This window comes from Onychomys torridus, chromosome 3 (genome assembly GCF_903995425.1).
Source record: "Onychomys torridus chromosome 3, mOncTor1.1, whole genome shotgun sequence".
Lineage (NCBI taxonomy): Eukaryota > Metazoa > Chordata > Mammalia > Rodentia > Cricetidae > Onychomys > Onychomys torridus.
Genome location: NC_050445.1, coordinates 100,110,665 through 100,135,258, shown reverse-complemented (window position 1 = coordinate 100,135,258; position 24,594 = coordinate 100,110,665). Strand labels below are relative to the sequence as shown.

The window sequence follows — 24,594 nt, the reverse complement described above, 5'->3', positions numbered from 1 at the left end:
TCACAGGAAAATGTGTTGCCCATTAAACTATGGGCAAGTATTTTTCCTTTGGCTTCTTTTATCTGCATATGATTTGAAAAATTCATGTGCAGAAACTTTAATTGTCCTCAAAAGCATAAGAAAATGAGGATGCCCTCATTGCTGTTGACTTTTTTTTAAATCAACACCTAGCTTGATAAAGTTTGTTTAAAGAATGTTTTTGTTCAACTAGAAGCTTTAAGAATATTAATGCTACTATTTAATGGCCTTCCTTCTGCACAGCAAACACTAAAACATTGACTATGCAATGCATTCATAATTGAACTAAGTCTTCTAAGCTGACTCAGGATTTTTGTAGATAACTTCAGCCTCTTGAATTAATACAGCTTATATTCAATTCAGGGTTGTGCAATACAATGCACTTAGCAATATGCAGCTACTCTAGAATGTACTGATACGATGACACTTCTTTAAGGATCCATCATTATAACTAGAACTATAGAGGATGAGTTGTTTATCTTACTGTTGCTCCTGTTAGCTGCTAAGTTAATGTGGAAATATGACAATGGCAATTTCTTATATCATCATTTATTCATTTCTTTTTTAAAACAGTTTTAAGGTTTACTTTATGTGTACCAATGTTTTGCTTGTGTGTATATGTACCACCTGCATGTAGTACTCACAGAGATCAGAAGAGGAGATCAGAACCCATAGATCAAGTTATAGACCATTGTAAGTGCTGGAAATAGAACCAAGCTCTTCTTGAGAAGTAGCCAGTTTCCTAAACCAAAGAAGCCATATAACCACCCTTTATTTACTCATTTCTATATTGTTTCTGGTGCTGGTGTAGGAAAGTGGGACCTTGTGCAGGCTAGGCAAGTACTATGCACTGAGCCATCTGTGGTTTTAATTTTAAAATTTATTTTAAATAAAATAAATAAATAAAAATAAAATAAATATTTAAAAATTTTATTACAAAGATATTGAAATTAAAAACATCCACTAAAATTGTCTAGATCCCAAGATTAGTAAATCTCAGTGAACTTCTGTACAGTTAAGGTAGCTGTTGTAATGCTATGGAGCTTCATGTTGGATTTTTCACTTTCAGTATTGAATGTATATTTCATGTACATATTTTCCACTATATATTTAAAAATTACAAAATAAAATATCATTATACCTTTTGCATGACTCAAGTGGACATTACCTATATTCAGTCCTTCTTCATCACATAACACTAACCTTTTTTTATTCTCCTTTCTATATGTTATACTATACCCTGTGTACATTTGTTCACACACACATAATATGTAAAGAATTTACACATGATTGAAGATATGTTTTTTTCTTGTCTGAGCTTTGTGACTTCACTTTATATTATACATTCTAAGTCTATTCACTTTCTTGAGTCTCATTTTTCTTTAGAGCTACATTAAAAATTATAAGTGTGTGTGTGTGTGTGTGTGTGTGTGTGTGTGTGTGTGTGTGTAGTGGCCATATGAGGGGTGTGTAAATGCCTGAGAAGGACAAAGGTTTCAGGTATCATGGATCTGTGGTTATAAAAGATTGTGAGCTACTGGATATGGATGCTGAGAACTGAATTTGAGTACTATGGAAAGTTAAAAAGTACTCTAAACTGTTGAACCATCAAATCAGCCCAATATAACAAAGTTCTAAACACTGAGAACATTCCCAATATACTAACAGTTATATAAGGAGAAAAAATATGAATTCATGTATCTATTACACAGCTCTACTTGGCTATATTAGACTATTTTATTGTTGTTGTTTTAATCATATTTCTCTTCCACACACATCACCTTGCTCCCAGTGCCTATATTCATGAATTTTATGTGTACCATTTTGGATTTCTTCTATTTATTTATTTATGTGTATATGTGTACATCTCTGTGTATGAATGTGCAGATGTGTACAGATGCTTGTGGAGATCAGAAGAAGGCACCCAGTTCCCTAGAGCTAGAGTTACAGGGTGTAGCGAGTCATCTAACACAGGTGCTTGGAACAAAACTCAGGTCCTCTGGAAGAGTATCAAACAATCAACCATTGAGCTATAGCTAGAAGAGTTCTTGTGTCCTGGCCTGCAGGTAGTCAGGACAAAGCTCTCTTACCCACCAGTCCTGCAGCCACTCAGATCCAAGGAAACACACAGAAGCTTATATCATTTAAGAACTGAATGTCCATTAGCTCAAGCTTATTAAATACTAGCTCTTACATTTAAATTAACTCATAATTCTTATTTATGTTTAGGCATATAGCTTGGTACCTTTTCTCAGTTCTGCCTTCACATCTTGCTTCCTCTGTGCCTGGCTGGAGACTCTAAATTCAGTCTTCCTCTTTCCAGAATTCTCCTTGTCTGTTTGTCCCACCTATACTTCCTGCCTGGCTAGTGACCATCAGTTTTTATTTATCAACCAATCAGAGCAACACATTCACAGCATACAGAACAATATCCACAGCATTGAGCCATCTGTGTAACTTCTCTCATGTGTTCTTTTATACTTTAACAAAGCATTTCCCTCTAAATAATGCATAGCATTGTTTCTCCTAGTTCTTTATAGTGTATGTATATAGCATTTATAATTTGCCAATCAGAATGTCTAATGGAAGCTGTAATTTCTTATGTGGTAACAATTATTTTCTGTTTTCTTAGCCTTAATATTGTGATTTATCCAAGTTGATGTGCTGAGTTCCCATAAATTCACTCTGGCTATATTGCTTGGTCCCATTGATTGAGAATGCCACTAATCCATTCATGATCCTCCTGTCCAAAAGCCTCTCACATTGTAAAAATACTCTATATCCTTTCCCTATAGTCTGCCTATTGACATTGTTTTAAGATATTGGGTTGACACAGACTGATTTTTTTCTACTAAAATTTATAGTATTCTTCGTCATATTTCATGGACATTAGATAATGTAAGACATGTGGACATGAATAAGTAAACCAAACAGTATCAAATGAGAGCATATGAACAATAAGTCCTTTTCATAAGCAATCACCCCATGCTTTACTTTTCAAACTACAACAACTATTGTAATTGAGTTTGTTTGTTTCCTGGCTCACACACTAGCATGATTCCTGAGTCATAGCTGGTGAAGAAAACTGGGTTGGAAATGTGCAGGTTTTTACAAACTACATTCTACAGAATTACTCTGGAAATTGGTGTTAGCAGCTTGTCAGTTATCTTTATTAACATTTGTTATTTTATCAAGTTAAACTATTTAGCCATTCTGATAGGTGAGGAAATCATCTCCTTGATTTATTCATGTACATTCTGCTCATTTCTAGGAGATCTAAGAATCTTGGAAAATTATTGATTGATTCATCCAGTTCAGTATTTTATAGAAATTTCCTTCTTGAATCCTTCTGTTGCTATCTTGTGTTATAAAACTTCTTTATAAATTTGAATACTGTTCCTAACTTGTTTACATGTGTTATAAATATTGACTTCCAGTCACTGGCTTGAGTAACTTTGTTCATGTTTATGATTTAACATGCCATGTACTTAATTTTAATTTAAGCCAATATATCAACTAATATCCTCAAGATTTAGAACTTTATATATCATCTAGGAAACTAGTTTCTATTCTGAGCTTATAAAATTTCTTGATCCAGCTGGGATCTCCTGCTCCCCTAAGCTTTCTTTCCCTCAAACCTTGCCCTTCATTACTCCCACTGTCGTCCAGATTGTTCACGTAGATCTCATCCATTTCTCTATCATTGGGCGATTCCTGGAACAGAAAGGGAGAATAAGGAATAACAAACCATGATAAATGATGACCTCATGAGAACAGGAATAGGCAGAGTGCTGGAGAGGTCCCCAGAAATCCACAATGATAAATCCTCTGCAGACTGCTGGCAATGGTCGAGAGAAAACCTGATCTGACCTAGTCTGGTGATCAGATGGCCAAACACCCTACCAGTCTAGCTGGAACTCTCATCCAATAACTGATGGAAGTGGATGCAGAGATCCTTGGCCAGGCCCCAGGTGGAGCTCCAGGAGTCCAATTGTCGAGAAAGAGGAAGGACTGTAAGAGCGTGAATTGTTGAGACCAAGATTGGAGAGGCACAGGGACAAATAGCCAAATGAATGGAAGCACATGAATTATGAACCAAAGGCTGTGGATCCCCCAGCTGGATCAGGCCCACTGGATAAGTGAGCCAATTGAATAGCTTGAACTGTTTGGGAGGCACCCAGGCTGTGGGACCAGGACCTGTCCTTAGTGCATGAGCTGGCTGTTTGGAACCTTGGGCTTACACAGGGACACTTTGCTCAGCCTGGAAAGAGGGGACTGGACCTGCCTGTACTGAATCCATCAGGTTTAAATGAATCCCCAGGGGAGTCTTGGCCCTGGAGGAGATGGGAATGGAGGGGAGTGGGTGGGGGGAAGGTGGGGGCGGGGACGGGAGCGGGGAGGACAGGGGAAACCATGGCTGATGTGTAAAATTAAAACACAAATATAATTAAAAAGTTTAAAAAAATTTCATCCCACTTTGTATTTAAGTAATTTTAATGTTGACTTCATATAATTAGGTATTAAACTTACGCAAAACTGACATTTGTATCTTTGAAGATATAGATTTAAAAATACAGTTGATAATCTTCCTAGAATATTTATTATGTAGTTTTTCTTATGGTCTCCCAATACCATTTGAAACATGTACCAGACAGCAGATTTTCTTAGTCCATGTTGCTGTGAAGCTACCAATAGATTATGCAGTTCAAACAATTGACACATTTCACAGTCTGGTAGGACTGAAGCCAAAGTGGCTGCACATTCAGTGTCTCATGAGAGTTCTTGCCAGGCCTTCAGAAAGTCCCCTCTTGTAGTGACTCTGTGTTAACATGCTTCTTCTAGGTGTGTGCCCTTGGGGAGAGACTGGAAGCTCCCCCCTCTTATCATTAGGGCATTAATCCTACCATAAAGAGCAGAATTCTCATTCCCTCGTCTAAACATAAGCATTTCCTAAATAATTTCCTTCCAAATGCAATGCTACTCTATTGTGGTTTAAAGTTATTCCATAAATTTAGCAGGAAAGCTTAAATTTTCAATTCATAATTCAGTAAATCTTTAAGTTGTGAAGATCATTCACTGTATCAAACTGACATTAAAACAGCTTTGCTGGGATTAGTCCCTTGATAAGTTATCTAGTGCCAGGTGGTCACTTCCAAACACATATACATATGAGACATACTAAATGGACTCAGCATATAATATACATATATAATGTGTCATATATGTCATGTGTAAGTATATGCATATATAGAGGTACCACAATAAAAATTACAGAATGAGAGGTCATAAATTCAAGAGGAAGTAGGGGGCACATGAGATAAGTTTGAGGTAGTGTAAAATAGGTGAATAGTGTACTTAAATGTTATATTTTCAAAAGTAATAAAATAGAATTACAAATTATATGACTGCTACATTTATCCTTCTCTATAAATAAAGAGCTAACACTATATATAGAGGACCCCATCCTATTTGTTCAATTCTCTTTGAATTTTCTACATCTAGGCAATTGGAGAGACAGAAATATAAGGGAAGAACAAACGTGTCTTGGTGCCTCTGTCTGTCCATTCTTGAAATGTCTAACATAAGCAGCATCCTGACTAGAGGACACTAATTAGCTGTGCTCCTTATTGGCTGTGCAAACTAATTACCACCCATCTGTATCTGAGAATATGTCAGTATAAGCATCCTGTGATACATGATTCTACTTTAATTATGTATATCCTCTACATGTTTTGCTGTTTGGATTCTATACACAAATTTATTTATACAGCACTTTATGTACAACCAAATGAAGTTCAAAGGGCAACTTCACCACTTATGTTTCACCATAAATCCTGACTTTACATCCTAATTGATGACTTAGATGCAGATCCACTGTAATCAATTTGTCACTGAACCATCAAAGTACTATTTTATTTTGACTGGGAGGTATGATTAAAGCACAGGTTTTAGGGCATTTAATGATGGGAACAGGGTCTGATAAATACATCACTAAATGATGCCATCATTGTGTGAACAACATTGAGTGTGCCTAAACAGACCTATTTGGTATACATCAGGTGCTCTCTTGATGCAATTACAGTAAATGTTTAAATGTATGAGGCCACTTCCAATAGAGTGTGGCATACATTTTAAAGGACACTTTGCTTTTCATAAATAGGAATACACTTTAAAATAAGGATGGAAGATCTAGTTGCTACATAATCAAGTAAAGCAGTTGCTTATCAAGTATTATACACAGCATATAACAATATACACATACTTTTATAGGGCTAGAACAGTATCAGAAACATTTATACCAGCAACACCATACACATGAGTATTGTATTATGCTTTGCTATTACTGTGACTATGATATCTCTGGAGAATAGTAAGTTTTCAGCTCCATTATAATCTTATAATTCATTATAATCAGCTACTACCATATACAAAGTCTATAGATGATGGAAACCTTGTTATATGGTACATGACTGCATTCACTCATAAGCAGCCATGAGCCAGATCATGCAAGGCTAAAAGTTGAGATAACACTAATATATCTTGGTTCACAAGCTAACATAGGTGTTGATGGACACTAGAATCCCAGAAGCACAGATAGTGTTCACTCCTCACATCTGTGCAGTAGTTAGATAAAGGCATGGTTTGTTGGCAATTCATTGCAGCAACGGAAAATCAGTTTTGATAAACTGAATGTTTGTGTAAATTAAGTTCAAACCCTAAAATTTAAATTATTTAGATTGAGGATTTGAAAGGTAATTAGTTTATGAGGGTTGTACACTCTGAGTTCAGTTATTGACATTATAAGAAAAATAGCCATCCCAGGTGGTGTACATTGGTAGGCAAATGCTGAATGGAATGAAGCAGGAAATCAGGAAGACTACAAGTTTGATGTCAACCTCTGCTACATCTTGGGTTAGAAGCAGGGCTCAGTGGTAGAGAGCTTGCTTAGCATACACAAGGCTCTGTATTCAACTCCTCCTCCAAGTATCACAAATAATAAATAATCAGAAAAGAGAAATGGAAACATGCCTGCTTTCCCTTTGTTCTGTGAGTTGACACCAAGGAGATGGCAATGGACAACATAGGAAAAACTTTCATCAAGAAGCCAGGACTCAAGAACCTGGACCCTGAATTCATATTCCACGACCATCAGAAATGCATTTCTGTTGCTTAAATCAGCCAGTATATAATATTCTGTTACACCAGCCAACTGACATCAATAGTATCAATTATATTCAACATTTGACGAATGAATATGATCAGTTTTATGTAGTATCTTCTTAAATAGTGAAAGACAAATAACTAAAAAGAGCTTAGCTATAACAAGAAGTGGGGTTCCCAGGGTAGCACCCTACTCCTCAAGAAAAAAAAATCTACTTATTGAATCATTGGCCTCTTCAGGCAGGTTGCCGATGAAACAAAAATCTCTGAGGAGTGACTTCAACAGACAGTTCTCTATGTGACTAACTTGTTAATGGTGAAATTTTGACTTATTAGCTTAATAAATCAGGAAGGTTATCTGAGCCATGCATAATCATGTGGTATAAATCAATACCTTGAGTCTTCAATGACAGATTGACTGAATGATTTTCATCATAAATGATAATATAATTATTTGTTGACCAGAGTTCCTGAATGTAGAATTCACACTTGAAATGATGAAGAAAAATGTCCTTATAGATAGACCCAATCACAGGATGATGTCTCCTATAGACATATAGAAAACTCACAAAGTGCACAACTTGAATAAGGTTCTGAGAAAGAAAGTTATTGAGAAGTTCAAGATCAAGCTAAAACACAGCTTATCCTGAACACGGCTTCAAACATAACAGCTTAGCATATGCATCTACAAAGCCAAACGGTGATTAAAAAAAATTGAGGCTGACAAAAGGAACTACTTTCTTGCTTAAACAATTTACTACTTCAAGAGATGAGAATATTTAAACTTTGGTCCTAAGACTTCAAAAAGAACAATACAAAGATTTCCATGTAAGATTACGTTTTTATTGCTGTACTAAAATCTGTCAGTGGCCACCATTCTATTACTAGCTCTGTTAGTTAGCCATAGGTATGACAATGATATTCCAGTCTCAGCAGCATGTAAGGAGATATATCTTTCCTAAAGACTATCAAAACAACAATGACAATAATAATAATAATAATAATAATAATAATATAATGCTGAATTGAGTTGAATGGCTATAAGTGATTAAAGCCCAAGTATTTAACATGTATGGTATTGTTTGGTTGTTGAATATCTCATAAAGTCCCCTTGTGTTGGGGCTTGGTCCTCGTGGTGGTGGTTGTGAGAGATGGACAAATCTTTCAGAAATGAGAACTGGGGGTGGGGAATCTTTGATAATGTGCTTGAAGATGATTTTATCCCTTTTTCTTGCTCTTTGCTTTCTAATCAAGAGGCAGTTTTTTTTCTTTCTTACATTATCCACCATTACCATGTCACACAACGATCAAAGAAATAAAGCCCCAAGAATCTCTGACTACAGACCAAAACCAAGAACCAAAATGAACTTTTTCTCTTTATAAAGTTATTTTATATGTTTCTTCATAGTGGGAGAAAAATCTAACAAAACTATGCAGAATGTCAATTTAATAATTAAATGTTACACATCTATTTATGAAGAAAATAAGAAAGAAAGAAGTAGAGCATTATACAATATATACAATATATATATATATATATATATATATATATATATATATATATATATCCTTTGGACAAAAACGTTGAACCCAAGATTCTTTCTCTGGAATGAATAACTGAAAAAATTATTTGGAATTAATTCATATAAATGATTAAACTTCCATTGCTCTTATATATTTAAGAAAGGCAGGGTAGATTTGATTGATGAATGCTGTACTCATGCTTAGAGATATGACAGTAAGTCCCATTAATAACTACAATTAATTTTAGTGCAAAAAAGTATAACACTAATGAAGATTGGTCTACTGTTGAACAAGACTTGGCAAAATTTGATCTTAGATACTATTTCTATGGAAATGAAAGCATTCTGCTTTTCTGTAAGAAGAGAATGGGATCATTTAATATGACATTCTATCATTCCTTTACACTTCTCAATTTCAAAAAACAAACAAAAAAAACAAATAACTAACACATGTAAAGGCTGAATGAATTTGAGCTCGGCCATGTATCCAACAGTATACCTTTCACATCTTGCTAGGTGAGAATTTGATGAGTCCCGAAGTTTAACTGTATGTAGAATATTGATATACACAAGTTAGTGAAGGAAGACATTTAAAGCCCTGCTCATGTGTTAACACTAAAAGGCACATACATACATGCCACAGGTATCTACTCATAAATTCGAGTACACTAATTTTGAAAAATGTCTGAAGGATACACTGAACAAATTCTCAAAGAGCAAAAGCTGGATAATTCAGAAAAAAAGAAGCCAGGTTATAGCAAAAGCTGTACAATTCAGAACAAGAAGCCCAGTTATGGCTGCTGTGGTGTTAGGTGGTTTACAGTTCAGTTTTTCTGAATTAAGCTATGCCAGTGAGAAGCACAAAGCATCAAAGGGCAGCACAGAGTTACTGCAGTTCTAACCATTTGACCCTTGACTATTCTCTTTGGCTCTGTCTACATCTTCCAAATGAAGTTGCTCACAAAGGTGAATTCCTGGAATTAGCATGGAAAGGCAAAACTGTGAGCATTTTGAAGGAAGAAATTGAAAGAGACATTGATAATCTACAAATTGGTTACGAATGTCCTGTATAACCTTACACTGTGGGACTTGTCTGTGTGTGTGTGAGTGTGCACACATGTGTGTTCAGGTGTGTGCACCTATGTAGATGGGAAAGCCATGCAGACTGCTTTCTAAGATTCTGGCAGCTGGATCTTACTGATTCTGCTACACAGGCTGGCTTGCCCTAGAATCCTTCTGTGTCTGCTGCCCCAGAATTAGCATTACAAATACCTGCTACCACACCTCACTTTTTCTGGGGGTGGAACTCAGGTCCTCATTATTTGTCCTGCTGAGAAAACCCCACTCCCAGTCCCATGAGACATTCAGTATCTTCTTGTAAAACAGAAAAAAATTAAAAAATTTTATACTTAGAAAATAATACAAACAACCAAAAAGTTGCTATATTTCCTTTTTCTTTTCTTTTCTTTTCCTTCCTTCCTTCCTTCCTTCCTTCCTTCCTTCCTTCCTTCCTTCCTTCCTTCCTTCCTTCCTTCCTTCCTTTTCTTTCTTTCTTTTCTTCCCTTATTTGTTGTTGGTGTTTTCAAGACAGGGTTTCTCAGTGTAAAAGCCTTAGCTGTCCTGGAACTCTGAAGACCAGACTGACCCTGAACCACTGCCCAGCTTCTTTTCTTTATTTAAAAAAAAAAAAATTAAAAAGTTCCACAATTCATTTTGATCATATATTTCACTGTCTCTTAACTCCTTTCTGATCTCACCCCAACCCACCCAACTTCACATTATTTATCTCTTATCAAAACAAACAAACAAACAAACCCCTGTAACTGAAACAAAGAAACAATAGCACAAAAGAGACCCTACCTCCCCACCGCTGTGGAGTTCAGTTTGTGTCCACCCACTCTTTCTAAGCATGGGTCCTGTCCTGGAGTATGGTTGATATACCCAGTGTCAAACCATTAAAGAAAATTTTCACTGTCCATTTCCCAGCAACTATGAATTACAAACAACTTCTAGTTTGGTTGGGAGAGGGATTCTGTGCCCACTTCTTTTCTGTGGTAGTAATTGATATGATTTGACTTGTGCAGGTCCCGTTCAAGTTCAAGTTGTCTGTCTGTCTGAGTTCAACCCTGTTTTATCTGGAAAATTTTATTGTTTTAATTTTTGTCCTTAATAAGAAAACACAATCGTGTTTGTTTAGAAGTTACCTATCTATCTATCTATCTATCTATCTGTGTTTTTTTTTTTTTTTTTTTTTTTTTTGTGTGTGTGTGTGTGTGTGTGTGTGTGTGTGTTTCAAGACAGGGTTTCTTTGTGTAGTGTTGGTGCCTGCCCTGGATCTCGCTCTATAGAGCAGGCTGGCCTCGAACTCTTGGCTCTCCTCCCAAGTGCTAGGATTAAAGGTGTGTGCCACCTCTGCTGGGCCTAGAAATATTTTTTGAATTGTGTTATCTGGCTGGTCTGGAAGGGGAGCCCATTGAAAATATAAAACTCTGAAAGAGTTTATTTGAAGCTAAGATTAGAAGTAGAAAATTGAGATTTCTCTATGGAAGAAAATTATACAAATAAGTTTCTGAATGAATGCATAATAGTAAAACTTCCAGTCAGAGAATTTAAGAGATGTGAGTTTCCTAGTGCATGGAATAACCACTTTCCAGCCAAGATTTTTCTGATGGTAGAACCATTCTATATTTGCACTGGCTAATACAGACAGTATCTACTTGCTGGATATAGCTATTAAGATGAAAATACTAGGGCTAAACAAATTGCTCAGCAGTTAAGAGCACTTGCTGCACTTACAGAGGACTGGAGTTAAGTTCCCAGCAACCAAATCAGAAGGCCCAGAACTGTCTGTCATTCCAGACCAACAAGATCAGTTGCTTTCTTGTGGCCTCTGTGGGCACCCTCCCACCCCTTGCACATACCCAGACATAAGTATAAGCATACAAATTAATTATAAAAAATGACAAAATTTTTGAAATATGGCCAGTGTGATGAATGAATTGAATATTTAATTTAATTTAATTTAAATTAAAAAATTCACATGCAGTTAGGGACAGCAAAATTTGGTAGCACACCAAAGTCAGCATGACACACTGAAAAAAAAATTAGTTTTAACTTTTAAGTAAATAAAAGTGCATACACATAGTCACACACAGAGAGATACACACAGACATACATACATGGACACACACACACACACACACACACACACACACAGAAAAAAAAAAAAAGCCTTAGAGCCCCTAGTCTGCAGGGCCTTGTTACTATTGGCAGGACCTGCTTGGCTAGCCATTTGTTCCCTAAGAAAAAGAAGGTCATGTTGCTTATACATTCGAAATGACAAGCCACAGAGCTTTACTTTCAAATGTAACAATTGCTTTCTATATTAAGGGGCCTCAAAAACGGTCTAAAGGTTTACTGTTATGAAAATGCATGTTCTACACTACCCTTTCTTTGTTACATTTTTCCTCTTTTCTTCATGGAAGCCACAGTGACTCAGCTACTAGAAAGATGTCTGGTCTCTCCTGAATATGTGAAGTGGACTCTCACAGAGCCTGTTTAAGGCTCAATATAGCTAGCTGTTTACATGTTGAATGACTGTTTTAGGCACCATAGTATTATTAAATAAAGAATGAGCTACTGTTTAAACTATTACCCCTGGACTGAAGAGGAATTACTTCTTCTGGGATCCTGCTTTTGGGGACAATAACTAGAAAGATTCCAGAACATATAATAGAAGTCTCAGAGTACCTCCCATCGCACTCATTTTGAGATTCTGTGTCTCTACTGGGGTCTACCACATGTTACATAGTAATACGCAGGAGTTGGTATAGTGCATTGTAAAACCTCTTTGATATTCTGCCTTCTCCACTAAAGTGTGAGCCCCCGAAGGGTAGGAACTTTATCTTATTTACTATACACAAAAAAATGATTTAATAATATTTCAGGTTAAAATAAATAAAATAAATCACAAAATTTATAACACTTTCAAAGACAAAGGGGTGAAAATCCACAGAGTAGGTAGCTATTAATCTTATTTAAATTTCTTTCATTCCATGCATAAGCAAAAGCATTCTCCCCTCTAGTGCCCACAGCACTTATCACTTTGGAGTCCTCTTAATTTATACAGCAGAAGAATATGATTATGTTGGTGATGTTAAAAGGGGGAGGTAGAAAACAATGGTGGAGACATAGAGGACAAGCCTCAGGCTCACACTTTCCACATAAGAGTCGTCACAGAGAAGCACCTTGCATGTTGTTTCTATTATAAATACTCCCATGTATGGATGAAGTCTGAGAACATTTCACAGAGAAGAAAGCAACTAGCTCAGACTATAGGGTCACAAGTTATCTGTCACTCTTTCAATCCCATTCATTCCCTTTCTTTGGTTTGAATAATCTCATACAAGTAACAACAAATACTTTCAGGTCAAAAGTTAGAGAAAATAATCTTTGTCTGCTGTGGATATCGCTCTGTGTAAATAAAGTTCTGATTGGCCAGTGGCCAGGCAGGAAGTATAGGCGGGACAAGAGAGAAGAGAATTCTGGGAAGTAGAAGGCTGGGGAGAGTCACCGCCAGCCTCCACCATGAAAAGCAACATGTAAAGACACTGGTAAGCCATAAGCCATGTGGCAAAGTATAGACTAACAGAAATGGGTTAATTTAAGATAGAAAAGGTAGATAACAAGCAGCCTGCCACGGCCATACAGTTTGTAAGCAATATAAGTTTTTGTGTGCTTTCTTGGTTGGGTCTGAGCGACTGTGGGACTGGCGGGTAAGAGAGGTTTGTCCTGACTATGGGCCAGGCAGGAAAACTCTAACTACATTTGTCCTTACTTTTGCTGGTAGATTATAGTTGACCTCCCCTAACTTAGAAACTTCCACTATTGGGGTAAAAATTCAAAAAAAAAAATCCCACTTTCCTTGGCACCGGAGAAGAAAAATGGGCATATATCTATAATTATCATGTGTAGGAGTGGGCATGCTTGTGAGCTGTGTGCACACATATGTGGAGGTCAGAGAACAACCTCTGTTAGAGACAGCTTTCCTCATTCACTTGACTAGTCTGGGTGGCCAAAAAGTCCCCAGGTGCTACCTCTCTACCTCTTCAGTGCTGAATTTATAAGTGTCCTACCAGGTCTGTCTGCTCCCCATCCTCCTTCACCTCATCCTTCTCCTTTTCATCTTCATCCTTTGCCTCCTCTTCTGTGGGGGAGGCTACCCACCAACCCCACAGTTCCCCAGAGTTTTCTTGAGTGAGAGCAGCAGTAAATACTAGATAGAAGGATTTAGGTTGTGGAAGTAAACAGATAGAAAACGTAAGATATCCTCAAGAGGGCCTGGCACCTATTCCAAAGGGACCTGATGCTCTCTGCCCTAGGGTATTTATAGAAACACCAAGGGGTGGAGCAAAAGACCTACCCCCAGCACAGCCAAGTGCAGACCATCTCATACACCTGCACTCAGGCTCGTGGTCCAATCATCCTCTCTATGCAGACCTGCTGGGTAAAGCCACTAGGAACCTGAAAATGGACTCCCATACTCTTCTTCCCCCAGCTTCAGTTATTTTTTTTAACTTATAAACTGTATGGCCGTGGTAGGCTTCTTGTTATCTACTTCTTTTATCTTAAATTAACCCATTTCTATTCATCTATACTTTGCCACGTGGCTCGTGGCTTACCAGTACCTTACATTTCGCTTGTCATGGTGGCGGCTGGCAGTATCTCCTCTCAGCCTTTCACTTCCCACAATTCTCCTCCTCCTTGTCTCACCTACCCTATCCTTCCTTCCTTGTTTCTCTCATCTAAAAACCAATCATTTATACAAAATAAGCATTAGCATCTAGGGATGCATAATCTGTTCTCACATTATTTCTAAATTATGAGCTAATTCTTAACTATAATCTTATAAAGCAAGACTGGAGTTGAACAGTAGGTCCCCAGCTTCAATTTTAATCTGTGTTCTGTGTGTTGAACTTGAAGTCAGGTCCTCATGCTTGCACAGAAACCAGTTTATTGACTATTTCCTCAGCACCATCACACAGTTTTTCATGTGAAATTTCACAAAATCAAAAAAGGCAATGGCCATTCTATTTCAAGTCATTTTTGAAATGGTATTTTGGGTCTTGGTGATCTAGAATTGAGACAGTCCCACAGGTGTGGTCCTGAATTCTGTATGTAACCAGGACAGAGAGAGAAAGAAAATAGTCAAGATTGTGTGATGAAAATGAAACTGATCCTGGCACAGATGTGTGCGCAGGTGGCATAGACAACCTATAAGGAGTGATCTTATTAACAAGTTATGATATTTGACAATGACACAAACCCTCATTACATGGAATGTTAAAGATACACACAAATCTCAGGTTCGGTGTAACAGGTCTTTAATCTCAGCACTTGGAAAGCATACACAGGAAGATCTCTGTGAGTTTAAGGCCAGGCTGGTCTACACAGCAAACTCCAGTCTAACCATGGCTACATAGTGATATCTTTTATCAAAACACAAAGAACAAAAATATCTACAAATGCAAAATGTCTACAGAGAAGAACATTTTCTCTAAGCCCAAAATATCTCACGGAGCTGGACAAAACCTTTGAAAAGATGAAGCTCTATGGCTAGCAACAAAAGATGCGGGATTTCTTTTTCAAATTGTGTTTTTTTATTTACACTTTATATCACAGGAGCAAACAATTTAGAATAAAGAAAATGTCCTTGTTCTTTGCTTTATCTAGAGATACTTTTGCAAATACTATATATTTCATAGAATTTGTAAAAGTAAATAAGTGGCTCAGCAGGTAAGTGTGATGCTATGAAAACATATTGAGTTGAGTTCTATCCCTTTAATCCATATTAAAAAACAATCCAGGTGTGATGGCACACATCTATAGTTCCAGAACTCATTTAACTAGATGCAAGGGAGTGACTAGAAGGCCAGGGGCTATCTAGCTTGTAGTGCACAGCAGGCCAGAAACAAGAAGACAAACAAGCTGCCCCCCATCAAAACAAGCAGAAATGAAAAACAGCATGGAAAAGTTATCCTCTCACCTCCACATGTATTCTATTGTGAGCAGACACCAGTTCACACACATGCACACACACACACACACACACACACACACACACACACATCGCACATCAGCAAGTTTGCATACATATTCACACCAGAACACACACACAAACACACCAACACATACACCAGACACGCACAAACACACCAACACTCACACACAATAATTATTTTAAAAGCCTACAATGTTGCATATTCAAATTATAAAAATAATATTTCCGTTTCAGCTTACACACTGAATCACCCATTAGCATGCTCTTCCTTTTTGCCTCTGGAAGGCCTCAGCACACTGCCTCATGAGGGATGACTTAAACAGAATCCCCTGTTATGTTAGTGCCTAGGAGTATTTGCAGCACTTGTATATTTCAGTCACAGCATAGACACCCTCCTAGAGAATGTTAGGTTTCCAAGAAACATTGCAAAATGATTCTAAAATAACTGCTTAACTCTGAAAGAGAGAGAAATGTCTAAAAGAAAAAAGCTAGTTCTACCCATTGAATAAAAAAAATAAAGTGGCTGAACAGAAATCAATTTCTTTCTTTCTTTTCTTTTTTGGTCCTTTTTGATAGCTAAAATTGCTAAAGTGCTTAAGGAGGCATATCATTTTTCTTTTTGAAGAATTTTGTCCAGTTTGACAAGTAAATAAATGTTTAACTCTATCCCTACTTTGATTGCTACAGAAACAAGAAGAAATGGAAAATAACTGTTGCGTGTTTACGGCATATCAGCTTCTTTCTCTACATGAAGCACACAATAAGAACGCTGTACAGATGGATGGTGCCTTGGATTGAATAGAGAATGGTGGATTGGCTTCGGTTTTGTGGAATTGGATCATCTGTCACAGTTTCTGCCTCTAGAAAAATGACCACCCTAAAGAATGCTAGTGGAAAGCCATTTTAAAATAGGTGATAAAACACAAGACTGATAGTTTTGGTGTGCACTATTTAAAAATAATTTTAAAAGAAAATGACTAAGTTATTAGGAAGGCAACTGTTAGCAGGAGAAAGTGGTCAGACTTTCAGATTACAGCAAAACATTCTGCACGTACATGTATTTTAAGTGATACAATTTACCCCAAATAATTCTTTTTTATGGTTTTATTATTAATAATTTTTAGGAAAAAAGGAGAAAGTTTCAAACAGTATGTTGTTATTGGTTGCCTAACACCATCCCTGCCTTGTGACTCAGTGATGGAGAAGGCAACATGGATAGCAAGGATATGCTGGAGACTGATTATGGACACATGGAATACAGCACAGTAGGCTGGAGGACAGATGACACTGGGCCAACCTGTCCCCAAGCAAGCCAAGACATGGTAGGAAGCAAGGAAACAAACAGACATCTCTCGGTGGAGAAGGCATGGGTGTGTGCCACCAATCCCACAAAACCTACTATCACACCAGAGACACATTATAGAAAATGAAATGGTCCTTTGGTGTTTTACTGCAGGGGTATTCAGGTTCCTAGCGTTTTATTTTTGGTTTTCTTTTTTCCCTTTATTTTTAAATTTAAAACATGATTCTTTATTGATTCTTTGGAAATTTCACATCATGTACCCAAATCTCATTCACTTTCTAGTCCCTCCATATCCATCCCTCACCCATCAAGTATGAACCCCCTCCCCAAATAATTAAAACCAAAACAACAACAACAAAAAAACCCACCTCTCCTCCATCTTTTCAACCCCTCTTCATTCATTCTAATGGTATTGGGTGCTGCCGTGTGTCACACAGTATACCTCTTTTGATCAATCAGCCCCACCAGCAAAGTGTTCATCTCGGTCTGGCTCAAGGTCTCTGTTTTTTGGTTCATCATCATCACTGGGCTGGGCCCTCATCGAAACTCCTCTCAGATATCCCGTTGTTGCCCCAGTCACAGTGATTCTGTAGTTATTGTTCTGCATGACCAGTCCCTTTGCACACTCCAGCAGGTCAAAGACCGTGCAGCTATTGCTGTGGTCCAACCCAAGGCCCAGGATATGGGTCTGGGTGGTAGTTCAGTTGGTGGGTCTAGGCCACTGGGACCACCCACTAAGTTGAAGTGCAAAACCAGTTCTCCCAGCCTTCTCCTATGGTGCGAGGTGGGGGGTCATCTTTTCTAAGTGCTGGCATCAGCCCTCCCATGGCAGTGACTGGGGGGAGGGGCAGCTCTCCTGCTACAGTGTCCAGTAAAGAGTAGGGCCAACTATGCTGGGGTCTGTAAGGGACAGGGTTGGCTCAGCACTGCTCTTGGATTTCAACATGTAGGAACCTATGACCCCTGGTGGCATTAGGAGCCATGGACATCAGCCCAGACCTTGGTTGCTGTTGGGTCAGGGACCCAGACATGGCCATGACAGCAGCCTGGGCCCTGTATGTCTGCACAGGTCACTTGGATTGGCCTGATTCCCATGGTAGTGAGGCCCTTGGACACTAACAAGGCCTCAGGTCGTGGTCCAGACTCCTGGCAAGGGTACTGTATTTGATGGTATCAGGAACCACAGACAACATAGACCTTGGCTGCTGTAGGGTCACAGACCCAGTCCTGGCACACTGCAGCAGCCCTAGCCCAAAAGACACCATGGCTGCTGTGGCAGAACAGGTTTTCTGTTTTGTTTCATTTTGGTTTTCGATTTTTTTTTTTAAGATTTATTTATTATGTATGTATGTATGTATGCCTGAACACCAGAAGAGAGCTCTAGATCCCATTACAGATGGTTGTAAGCCCCATGTGGTTGCTTGGAACTGAACTCAGGACCTCTGGAGGAACAGTCAGTGTTTTTAACTGCTAAGATATCTCTCTAGCCCTTTGTTTTCTTTTCATATATGAGTCCCAAAAACTATGTGCTGGCTTGGCATCATGAAGTTTTCAGGAACCAGCTCCACCCACTGGTAATTTGCTGAGCTCTTCCTTCTGCACCTATGGCTGCCACTTGTGCTGCAGCCTTTTCAAGATGCATCTTCTTCTTGATTTGACTCAGAAGGCCGTTTAGCTCTGGTCTTTTCTTTTCTCTGCTGCTGTTTCTCCAGCTTTGACAGCTGCTTTGGGCCAGAGTTAGCAGATCCAGGAGTCAGGGACTACAGTTCTAGTTACTGTATGAATATGCACCTACATGCAGGCACCAAACTTGTCATCTCTGATGAGATCTGCCCTGTAGCTATAGCTTAGGTGCTCCAGGAAGCTGTTTTAGAAGCTCTCTGCTCACTCTGACTTTTACCCTTGATGGCACATTGCTTATCCATCAAGCTCTTGGACCAGGGTTTCCCACTTCCATCCTCAAACACATGCAGATTTAAAATCTATTGGACCCTATGTTCTAGTTCCTAATGTGAATCTTCCATGGAAATACCCAGTACTATCAGTCCGGTGTCACTTACCTGCTCTCCTCCACCTAGCCCAGGTGATGTGTTGCACCACAGCCTTCATTGTGGCAGCTGTGACAGGATCTGTAGTCCAAATCTTGCTACTCCACTGGCAGCCCCCAAATCACTTTTATTGGCTTGTGTCCCTTCAACTGTTGAACCGCTCTTTTTCCCATGATCACTTAATTAATCATTGCTACCACCACTTGTTTAGTGTACAGTACCTGTTCAGAATAATGATCTCATTATGCTTCCATACACGCCAACACTACTCCTTGTTGTTCCAAGTCGAAACACACCGTTCTTTTCATTGTTCATTTTCTTCTCTTTTTTCCTTTTCTAATCCTATATTCCTCTCTCCTTCACGTCCTTCTTTCTTCCCCTCTCTCTTCTTCCCTTCCTCTTTTCCTTATTCCTTAATTTTTTCTTTTCTTCTCTTTTTCTTTGTTTCTTTCTTTCTCTCCCCTCCCTCTTTTTTCTTATTTCTCTGTGTATGTGTACACGCTATTGAGGATTAAATCCAGGACTCCATGAATGCCAGACAAGCATTTTACCATTGAGAGGCTCTGTCTCAAAGCAATAAGTTACAGTGTAATAGACCAGTTCATCCAACATCCCATTCTAGCCTCTGTGTGAGCCACATAGACACATAAACCACAGGGATCCACATGCACATGCACACGCACACGCACACACACACACACACACACACACACACACACACAGACAGAGAGAGAGAGAGACAGAGAGAGACAGAGAGAGAGAGAGAGAGAGAGAGAGAGAGAGAGAGAGAGAGAGAGAGAGAGAGAGAAACATATAAGGCCACACATGTCCACATATTTATGCTTTATCTATAACATCGACATGTATGATTAAAAATGCATGTCCTCCCATGCTACTACATATTTCTAAAATAACAATGTGTTTGAGCATAAATGTCAGATTTTAATTACACCCACTGTAGAAATGAGTAAGATAGACAGTTTCCCAGCCCTGACTAGAAAAATTATCATCAGCTGATGCCCACTAGATATACTGTAGAAGTAAGTTGTATATAAGAATTTAGACTTTTTAACCAATAAGGCTGAGACATCTAAGTCATTTTCCTTGTATATCACATGGATCATGAATGTAACTTCTGTAATGAGGACAGATTAATAAAACAGAACCACAAACATGTATTTTTACCAGTTTTATGTGATAATGGGAACTTTCATAAATTAATAGTTAAGATTTAGAAAAATATGAGGAAAGATGTGGCTAGCCATGTAGATAAGTGATTGCATGCACAGGTTATGAAGAAATGATAACACACAAACTCAGTAAGAACTAATTGGTAAAATTGTTTCTGGTTTCTAAGATAGTAAACTGGTTCCACAGGAACAGTACAGGACACCTGTTCTATTTTCAAGGCAGGTAAGTCAGAAGGAGCTGAGCTTTAAGTCTTCTGATTGGCTTTATTGAAAAGGAATTTTGCTTTCTGTGTCCAGCCTTGAGCAGTTATGGAGCAGAGAATGAGGTAGAAAATGTATAGTAAGTTCAGGAATCCTGGAGTGAGAGCACATGCATGTAATCCCAGTGCTTATGATGCCTTGGCAAAAAGATCTGAAATTGTAGGCTAGCCTGGGCTGTCTCTAAACAAAGTGAAAAAGATGCTGAGGTGCCACACTTTGGAAACGACACTATTAACCTTAATAATAAACAGCATAACACTGGCTAAAATGATAGTAATTAGTATTTGCTTCTGAATGTTACTCATCAATTTTCATCAATTTTCAAAAGATTAATTTTCAAAAGTTAAAATTGAAACTAGTTGCTGAAAGTTGTATTGATAGTCTCCATCAAGTGATTGTGAAATTTAAGGATGATATTTTAAGATTTAAGGGGAAAAAAATCTTCTAATGTATATAGTAGTACTTTATTGAAGAGCCACTGGAAACTGCCAGTTTGAAAGCCTTTCTAGGCCACTTGCTCCAGGAACTCAGTAGGTCTTTAAGTTATGCAATGAAACAGTGCAGTTTGATAGATGTAAACCTCTAGGTTTGTGAAGCAACCCTTGGAAGGAATTGTTTGGGCAGTACAGTGGCCTATACCTACCACTGTGGAAATTAAAAGGAATGTAATTTCCCTCAATATAGCTGAGGAAAAAATAGTTGACGTGCACACTTTGATGGTTTCTCTTTGATTTTCTTTGTTGAGTCTCTGTGTTATATGTTAATTCAGACTGATTAAACATATACAGATCTCGAAGAAATAGCTGATATTCAAAAATTTCTTCAATACTCTTCAGCTATAACTTTTTGTCTAATTTTCTCATTATCATTTCTCATGGTAAAATGATCCCTGGGCCATTTCATTTCTCTGAAGATGAAAATCACTTTGGGTTATATTCATTAAGTATTTTCTGGTTTTAGGCTCTATCAACAAAAGCAATATAATCAAAACTAGATTGTTTTGAGATTTATTAAGTGTTTTTAATACACTGGTTGTAATTATCAGAATTATCACTTGTATTCTAAATAATGCAGCAGAAATGGTTTTTATAAATGTAAATTTGGATATACATTAACAGTGTAGGTTCACTCATTTGGGAGCACCCTTGTGCTGGCTAGTTTTATATCAAGTTGAGAGAGGCTTGAGTTATCTGAGATAAGGGAACTGCAATTGAGAAAATGACTATAGAAGGTTGTCTTATGGGTAAGTCTATGGGGTATTGCCTTAGTTGATGACTGATGTGTGAGGGCCTATCCCACCATCCCACCAGAGATGGTGCCAGCCCTGGACATCTGGTCCTGGATACTATAAGAAGCAGGCTGTGAGAGTCATGGGCAACAGGTCAATGATCAGTGTTCTTCTATGGCATCAGTTTCTGTCTCCATGTTTCTGCCGTGTTTGTATTCCTGCTTCGACTTCTTGCAGCAGTGTAGTGTGAATTTTGGGTAATAATCTGGTATAAATCACTTACTATCAGACTTTTATGGTCGTGTTTTTTCATTACACTTATATAATACCCAACTAAGAAAAGACCTCAGCCTTTTAACAATAATGGCAAAACAAAGAAGAAACCAATGCCAGGAACCAGACATCTATTCTCTTCTGATAACAGAACCAAGAGGTGTATTTTATGGGAATTCTTTTGAGATCTCCCACCTATAGCATTTCAGAAATTGAGTCAATATAAGGTACTTTTCTTCCAAAGGTGCAACACACTCTGAAGAAAGGGAACATACCAAGGCAAAGTATTTCATACCTGTGAAGGTATACCATGCAAGCTGAAAGTGTTATATACATGTGAAGTTACATGTAACATTTGATTATATCTGTGCTTATAATGACAGAATAAAATGATTGACTATTAATCTATATCTCAGTAGGCTATGTATGTGGTGTTTAGAGATGTGACAGGTGCATTGTTAATTATAATTAAGTTCATGGTTCTATTTTGAAATAAAATGTTTTTACATATCATCTTCTAAATAAAATAAAAACTGATTTACACAAAATTGGAAAATCTGGTAAAACTTTCCAAGTTTGACATAGTTTTTATTTTTGGATATTATAAAAAGAAGGGCTGAAGGGGAGAGAGACAAAACAAAAACATGATAAATGATAAATTGTATGAAAATGCTATAAACAAAGCCTTTTACTATGTATGCTGTCTTTAAATATTAATAAGAATAAGATGGTAGATTAATTTGAACCTTGCACCATTCATAATTAAATATGTAAAACTGCAACAACTTATACAATTATACATTTCCCTATGATCAAGCAGGCCTGGAGATGAAATTAGATTATCATGCTTTCAGAACTATGAATCATAATTATCTAAATATTTAAATGTACGTTTTCCAGGAGGCAATATTCATGTTTTTCTTGTCAGTAAATCCTGTTTCTTTTTCTGTGACAGGAAAAGGTAAATGAATAAACGAGCCACTCTAATTTGGCTCAGAAGCTAACAATTTTTGAAAGTTAGTTATAGAACATAGTTTTAAATGTGTTTTCTCTAGAAAATAATGAGTTACAGTCTCTCAGAAGCTCAGGCACTAAAGGGCTTTCTTCTGAGAACACAGGCAACAAGTGCATTTGCCTGAAAACACTCAGATATATCTCATTATTGACAAACTAATTCTGTTGCTCATCAATGCCTGGAATTTTAGTGAAAGTTCAAGGAAACTCAAAGACTGATGATTGAGAAAGCACTAGAGTTCCCTCCTCCATCTGAAGGATGTACTGCTCTAGCTATAATCTCAATCATTTCATTTAGGGATTTGGGGAGTGCATTGCCTCCACACTAGAGTCCAGATGTTTCTAGAGATATTGGCATTATATGAAACATTGGTGTCAAAGTTATATTTAACTCACACAAATATATGAGATTTAGAAACTTTGACAACTAAACAGAAAAGGATTTACATAAATATAAGTTACTAACTAATAAAGGAAAAATGAGTTAGAAATCTAATAACCATGTAGAGTCACATAGGGAAGGTATATAGTTCTCCCATACATATATGTATAATATTATATATATTTATGTGTTTTATATAATCATAATTAAATATAATTTACTTAATAATGTTAAGAGTTTACAGATTTATCTTATTGTAGTAAAATGTACAGGGTCAAAGGATAGACACTTTATAGCCAATATATATTGACAGCAAAAAGAATTGTATTAAACTTTTTGTACATTGTAAATATTTTTTTCAACAGGGAACTAACCACTATTATCCAAGCCTGAAGACCCCATTCCATAACCCTAGTCTTTCCTCTTCTGCATTAGGACAAATGTATCTATTCCGTTACACCCATTGGCTGGAAAGTATCCATTCTTCTCTTGGTATCATGGTTCACCCCATCTCTAGCACACCAGAATTTATGATCAAACATTAGGAGTTAAATAATTCATCCTGATTTGGTCTATTTTCTTTCTTCACTATTTAAATTCTATTTTGATTTGCAGAGGTGCTCCCTGGATACTTTCTCTTTATTTCTGGATAATCTCTCATAAATTTCCCACCTCATGGTAAGCTGTATTCTCCATAAACCAATAATCTATGCAAAGTTGTGAATTTGGTTATATATTTCTATGAAAACAAGGAGGTACATTGGAATTCATAGTGAGAAGCAGATCTCTTACTCTGAACTATATGAGATCTGACAAAATCCTTCACTGTCTATGTCTCTCACTTTATTATCTTCCATTTGTCTCCTGTTCAACTTCCTCCATGTTCATTGAATCTCCTCTATTTGTGAATGAACTGCCCTGCTATTTCCACTTTGCCTAAGTGTCTTTGTTCCTTCTTGTTGTGTAGCAATTTCTTCTGAGAAACAAACAAACAACACCAAAACCAGAAAAAAAAAGTTCTTTCATCTTACAGGGAAGCACCTCAAGACTTGGGGTGTTATGGAGGTGAGACATTCTATTCTGTAGGGAAGCTCATGAAGTCCAGGAGTACAGGACTCAGAAGTTTAATAGGT

General features: G+C 37.4%; 1 pseudogene; it reads right to left on the bottom strand.

The window, feature by feature from the left end:
* Nucleotides 1-18,696: 18,696 nt before the first annotated feature.
* Nucleotides 18,697-19,174, bottom strand: LOC118580091 (annotated as a pseudogene).
* Nucleotides 19,175-24,594: the final 5,420 nt, after the last annotated feature.